This window comes from Schistocerca gregaria, chromosome 1 (assembly GCF_023897955.1).
Source record: "Schistocerca gregaria isolate iqSchGreg1 chromosome 1, iqSchGreg1.2, whole genome shotgun sequence".
Classification (NCBI taxonomy): domain Eukaryota; kingdom Metazoa; phylum Arthropoda; class Insecta; order Orthoptera; family Acrididae; genus Schistocerca; species Schistocerca gregaria.
Genome location: NC_064920.1, coordinates 737,202,952 through 737,210,476, shown reverse-complemented (window position 1 = coordinate 737,210,476; position 7,525 = coordinate 737,202,952).

Sequence of the window (7,525 nt, the reverse complement as noted above, 5' to 3'; positions counted from 1 at the left end):
TATTTCGGCCAAAGTTTGCAGGATACGCAGTTGTAGCTAAGAACTTAAAATGAAGTGTGTTACGCAGACCATTCATAACTGTCCAAAAATTGTCAAAAATGAATCTTTTATCATCGTAGCTCACACAGAAATTGGGGGCAACGACAGAACGAGGATTTTTCTTCAAAAATTAATGAAAGGCCCAAATGTAGTTCACAGTTCACGAATTTTGCGCCTCCCTCGTGTGCATTCAAAAATACGGAATATATCACTCTAAAAATAATCCTTGACATGAATCCTTTACTTTGCTGAATTTGTGACACCATCGACACCAATCTACCAAGGACGAACGCTGCAGAAATAGTTTATCCGACTCGACATCCCACGCTCGTCACACATAATTAAGTGCCTTGTTGGATGGGTTGCTTATGTCTAGACAAAACGAAAACACTTCTCTGTGCGGCAGAGAATCGCGTGGAGCTTGCGTCTCATCCATCGACGCACTCGGTGCCTTGCATCAGCCAAAAATAGCCAATATTGATACTCGTCGGACCACACTAAAAGTCTCAAGGCAACCACTACCCAGTTTTTGTGTTGTTTGGCGCACTGCATACCCGCAGTTTGGCATGTCGCTGCGAGCAATAGCCTTTAGCGAGATTTCCGACTCCTAAAGCCCATTGCGTGCAGTTCCCTTCACAATGTTAGCTCGCAAAATTGGTTTTGATGGAAGTGCATTCACTGACAACGTCAATTCCTGTAGAGTTTGAAACCGACTGTCATTGACAAGATCTGACACTCGTCTTGTGTCTTTGTTAGTGAGGATCTTTTCGTGCTCATTGTTTTAACATGTAACCTGGCTACAAGTGGTACACCATTTCTTGGCCACATGTTGGACAGTCCGCGTTGATACATCAAGAAATCGATCATATTCATTCACGGTGTAGTCATGGGAACGTCAAAACACGATTGCTCCTTTTTCTCATTCTCTCATGTCTTCAAGTCGACTCATCTTACTGCACTGATTCCATACAATCGAAGGAAACACCCACATCACTGCTCTGCCGTGACTCAAGTCAACTCCGGAAGGTCACATGGCCAGCTGGTACCAGTTCCACACCATCTACAGCTCTCCAAGACGACCAGTGTGCGCTTTTTAAAGGGTTACTGATGTTACCTCTAGTAACATTTGGGTATCTCGCGGTGCAAGGAGCCACTGCACAACCCTGTCTACAGTATGCCGACCTTTAAGACGTGCCCATTATTCTGCACCAAACGTGCTCGTTACTTTGCGACCGTTGCAGCCATTAAATTGCTAATAACCAGCATGTCCTGAATCCAATCAAATCTTGATACTCCGTCCGCATCCGCCGACACTTACCTATGACTATTGGAGTCGACAGCAGACTTGTTCCCTCACGTATTCTGTCGGCCCGTAAAAATACTACATGTGTACACAACAAGACATCGACGCTGCCTAGGACGCCGCTTGGGTTAATTTTTGTGTTTCTGCATCAGTGTGCAAGTTGTCCTGTGAATAGCTACATTTAGGTAGTTATCCGTGCAACTGCATTAACTGCATGCGCGTTACGACGATCCAACCTCCCATCGGCATTTTACCCTTGGAATCACCTTACTGGCCGGCAGCGGTGGTCTCGCGGTTCTAGGCGCGCAGTCCGGAACCTTGCGACTGCTACGGTCGCAGGTTCGAATCCTGCCTCGGGCATGGATGTGTGTGATGTCCTTAGGTTAGTTAGGTTTAAGTAGTTCTAAGTTCTAGGGGACTGATGACCACAGCAGTTGAGTCCCATAGTGCTCAGAGCCATTTTTCACCTTACTGGGCGAGGTGGAACGATGTTAAGATACTGGACTCTCATTCGGGTAGTCGGCGGTTTCACTTCCTGTTCAGCCATCCAGATTTAGATTTTCTGTGAATTAATTAAACTACTGAAGGCTAATGCCGTGATGGCTCCCTTGGAGGGGTTCAGCCGAGTTCTTTCACCCTCCTCCCTCTATCTGAGCTTGCGATTCGTCTCTAATGACCTCGTCATCGACGGGACGTTAAACATCAAGTTTGTTTCCCTTGGAATTCCCTGACACTGCTGCTACAGGCATCGCATATTTTTTAAAAATGGGGAAAGGGACTGCAAAAGAATAGCGAGAAAATTTCCTGACCCACATTTATTAAGTCTCTGACATCGACACCTGTAAAAGGTTCTCTTCGCTAATGAAATCGGGACAGATAAAAATAGGCTTTCGATTATGTGAACCATAAAACACGGCATCCGATTTGCATATGTGTAATCTTACTAGCATGACAAGAAAAACTGACACTGACAAATGACACTACAAGACTAATGCTAAACATCGAATGGAGGAACATAAAATACGGAAAACTACAAGATTCAGTATTGACCCAAGTTTGTTCTCAACCTACATAAATTCATTGGCGTTAAAGATGTCTAAAATTGTTAATTATTTGCAGAACAAAAATACCAATCAACAGCCTAAACTTAACCAGATCAAAATATTTTTGATTGTTTTTCACGGCTTTTATAAACTGCAGAAATTGCATATTCTAACACTTTAAACTATTGCTTAATGTATTCTTTATTGTGCGACCTACTTTCATCGAAAACCGTTATCCAGCACAGATTTCTGCTGAGAGTAAGAGTTTTATATAGCCTATACATTAAAAAATAGAGTGTCAAATATATTATATTTATGAATAAGGTTTAGTGAAGCAGATGTAGAAGCAGAATCAAGAATAAATTAAAAAGCTACTTAAGGTATTACGTGATGTTCTTTCTACAATTAACCATCAAATGGTAAGCAAACATTGTAAATACATTCAAAGTCTTAATCTCACAAAAACACATAAAAGGCATTTCAAATGGTTGAAAATATCCTGTTGGTACCAGATTTAAGAATTACAGCTTCGTTCATTTTTGGCTGGATAACAAGCGAAGCGGTAAGCACATAAACTAGTCTAGAAACGTAGTCCATCATGTCTTCCGTTTGAAATACCTGTTATTGTGTTAATTTTAAGACAAAATATGCTATAGACAATAAACCGAAAGAGGATAAATTATAATTTATTTATCAAAATCGAGGAATAAGCATAGAGTGTAAAATTGATAACATCACTCGTTACCGGTATCGTTTCAACCGCCTAAAACACTTTACTTTCCAAAACATTTCTTTCGTCGTAGTTTTTGTAGTTAATGATAAAAATTATTTTCACACAAACTGCAATTTACATGACTACAATTAGAGATAAAAATAATTTCCACATACACGTTGTATCCTTGTTTGGAGTTTCGGATAGGTTTTTGCGTACTAGTCCAAAATTCTTTACCAGCTTTTTTCAGACATAAAGCGAGAAACTGGGAATATCTCTCTAGATATTTGAAAACAAATTATTTTTTAAAAAAGTCATAATAGTCACCCTCATACATGCCAGCTATTTATTCACGTTAGCGATATGAAATCCCGTTTTTTTGTTAAAATTTCCCGGCTGAGAGGTTGCGTTCGAAGTGCAAAACTGTTCACTAACATTTCGTCATATCAGCGGCGGACATCTTCAGACATAAAAAACTGGCAGCTGTGTATAAAACATTATGAGCTGCATAGACAGCAGACAATTCGTCGCGTGTTGCTGAATGCACTGATTTTCTCTGAAGAGAAACACAATTGTCAGTTACATTTAATCACTCGTGAAAATTCCTCTCATTGTGCAAAGCTGTCTTCCACATTTTCTATACTTTAAGTCCCTATTCCCTTCTGTTTATATTGTCATGGTGTTTTCAAATTTCCATTGGTCCTCTACACAAGCGCGCATGACAAGGCTTTGGCCTCATGTAAAACGCTGATCTCATGCTTATGTGGTCTACGGTGTAAAACATGTTTCCCCACGACTATTTTTCCTGTTTACTCAATGTCACAATTCATCTTGAGGTGGGCTAAACGACTGTTAATACGTCCTTATGTGATTTCAAGAAGTACTTGGCCACAACGGTACGGAATTTTACAAACACTAACTGCCGCCAATGGATTACGTATACACTCCACAGATTTGAGGAATGCATCTATTTTTATGATAGACATAAAAATCATTTTAACAGCATGCTTTGCCATAAATTTTCCAACATGTTCATCACAATTGTTTGTAATGGGGAAGAAACTTTCCTCTTTGGTGGTTGTTGTTACTCATTAGTCCTGGGAATGCTTTTTCTTGACGTTAGTGTTCCTCCCACCTTCTTATCAGAGTAGCCACTTTTCTTAAAGGGTGAATGTAAGTAATTGAGCTTTTATTATGAGTAACGCAGTTCGCTTAATATATATGACTTATAGATGTATGTTTTAATATGGATGATAGTTGAATGTGTTACGAGGTAAAAATGGAAATGAGCGTTTGGCGACATTGGCCGGGAGGCCCCTTACGGGGCATGTTACGAGGTAGGGACCAGTATGTTCCATTTTTGTACACCTTATGGCCCCAGGTTCCGTAAGAACGTTTTATTAATGATACATGCACTAAATTATGCTGCTCATTGCTCAATTTCTCTATACTAAAGAGAATATTTGATTTATAGCTATTGAGATGTGGCAGAAATAAACCCAAGTTCTTGCACCATTGATCCATATCATCCACATATCGACATAGCTGATCTCCTGTTGGTTGTTAGGTGCTATAGGTTCGTTATCTCAGTGAACTCGGTTTGTCATCCACCATTGTTTTTAACATTTCGATCCTAAATGTTTGGAACGCCCTTTCTAAATGGGACACGGAACCACTAGGTGTTAAGTTTAAATGTGAAATTTTCTGGCCAGATATAATCTTCTGATCCGCGTGTTCGGACTCTCGCTGGAACTGCTGTAGATGACTTGGTTGGGTTGCTGACTGGACTGCTCGTGTTAGTTTGATTCACTTACACACCGTGCTACAATGTACTTTCTGAGTATGTTATCAGATCTGGTATTTTTCTCTCCGACGACTAGCGTCTGTGTCACAGGCTGTATTCCACAACTATTTACAGAGTACGCAGTGTGATTTACACTTCCTGTTAAAGGCTTCTAGGAGTTGTAGAGAGCACTCAGTATATAAAGTTTTAATCAAGGACCCATGGCCACAAATGGGTGTAAAATAAGTTTGAAGATCGAATCGTTTTCAAATTTCCCGCTTCACCATACCGACACAGCGAAGGTAAAGAGCTCTGACTTGTATGCTGTACAGGAACCCATGACATGGAAATTGTATCGATTACTCATCGTCAGGACTGTCCTATGTGACTTCCTCATAAAAGTCAATTCTGCGATACCCCCTTGGCGCAACTAAGTCGACCGCTCCTAGTTGAGAACGTACCAGTTCCTCGCCGCTGTTGTTGTAGCATGTGATCAGAAGTGTCCGGACAGTCCCAAAAACATACGTTTTACATGTTAGGTGCATTGTGCTGCTACCTACTGGCAGGTACTCCATATCAACGTCCTCAGTAGTCACTAGGCATCGTGAGAGAGCAGAATGGGACACTTCGTGGAACTCGTGTCAGGTGATTGGGTGTCACTTGTGTCATACGTCTGTACGCGTGATTTCCACACTCCTAAACATCCCTAGGTCCACTGTTTCCGATGTGATAGTGAAGTGGAAACGTGAAGGGACACTTACAGCACAAAAGCGTACAGGCCGGTCTCGTCTGTTGACTGACAGGGACCGCCGACCGTTAAAGAGCGTCGTAATGTGTAATAGGCAGACATTATCCAGAACCTCACACAGGAAGTCCAAAGTGAATCAGGATCTACTGCAAGTACTATTACAGTTAGGCGGGACGTGAGAAAACTTGGATTTCATAGTCGACCGGCTGGTCGTCAGCCACACATCACGCCGGTAAATGCTAAACGACGCCTCGCTTGGTGTAAGGAGCATGAACATTGGACGAGTTAACAGTGGAAAAACGTTGTGTGGAATGACGAATCACGTACACAATGTGGCGATCCGATGGCAGAGCGTGGATATGGCGAATGCCCAGAGAACGCCACCTGCCAGCGTGTTTAATGCCAACAGTAAAATTCGGAGGCGGTGGTATTATGGTGTGGTCGTGTTTTTCATGGAGGGTGCTTGCACCGCTTGTTGTTTTACGTAGTACTATCAAAGCACAGGCCTACATTGATGTTTTAAGCAGCTTTTTGCTTCCCACTGTTGAAAAGGAATTCAGGGATGGCGATTGTATCTTTCAACACCTGCTCATAATGCACGGCCTGTGGCGGAGTGGTTATGCGACAATAACATCCCTGTAATGGACTGGCTTGCACGGTGTCCTGACCTGAATTCTACAGAACACCTTTGAGATGTTTTGGAACGCCGACTTCGTGCCAGGCCTCACCGACCGACATGTATACCTTTCCTCAGTCAGCAATCCGTGACGAATGGGCTGCTGTTCCCCAAGAACTTTCCAGCACCTGATTGAAGGCACGCCTGCGAGCGTAGAGGCTGTCACCAATTCTAAGGTTGGGCCAAAACTATAGTGAATTCCAGCAGTACCGATGGAGGGTACCACGAAGTTTTAAGTCATTTTCAGCCAGGTGTCCAGATACTTTTGATCACATAGTATATGTGATTCATAATTAGAAAAAGAGACTATCTATGGCGCATTCGTCTTAGTTTTTGTTTGTACCGTGAAACTCAAGATTTGAAAGTGATTCGATCTTCAGACTTATTTATATCCAAACGGTGCATTTACTGACATGGATTCCATATCAGACTTCTAGGGCAGTCTACAATTCTTAGAAGGCTACAATAGGAATTTTGAAACTATCTGTACATGGCAGCTAACGAATAAATATTCTAGCCTCTGGGATGGAATAAAAGCCAGTAGTTTTTACATTTCATTAAGAGCACAACTGTAAACATTATTGCTTTCGGATGTAGCTGCTATCCATTAAACCAGTAGGATAATTAACAGAGCAGTACTGTAAACTTTATTAGATTACTCTTTCTCTTTGACGGATGCGTAAGTATTGGAACAAGGGGGTTCTGGCCTAAAGTACCGTTATCCAAGATGGCGGCGATGATGTCATCCAAGATGGCGACCGTGACGTCATCCAATATGGCGGATTTTGGATGGAAGTTTGCATTTTGGTGGGAAGATAGGTCAATTGGGCTACCTCAACTAACCTAACCACCCTCCCCCTCTGACCCAAAGAAATGGCAGCAAGTTCAAATTCCATCAGGATAACAAATCACACCTTTGTTATCTCTGCTAACGTAAGAAAATTACAGGAAAGATATGTCACTTGGACCACCTCCAATAACTTCAGTATTCCGACCGCCACCTCTTTCTAGGAACTGGCGCCAATTTTGAATTTTGATGGGAAAGAAAGGTCAATTGGGCTATCTCTACTAAACTAAGAAAATGGCTGGAAAGAAAGGTGTTCTCCACTAACCTAAGTCACCCTGTCACCACCTTGTCCTAGGAATCGGCGGGAAATTTCAATTTTGGTCGTAAAGAAAGGTCAAAATTGTTCAAATGGTTATGAGCACTATGGGACTTAA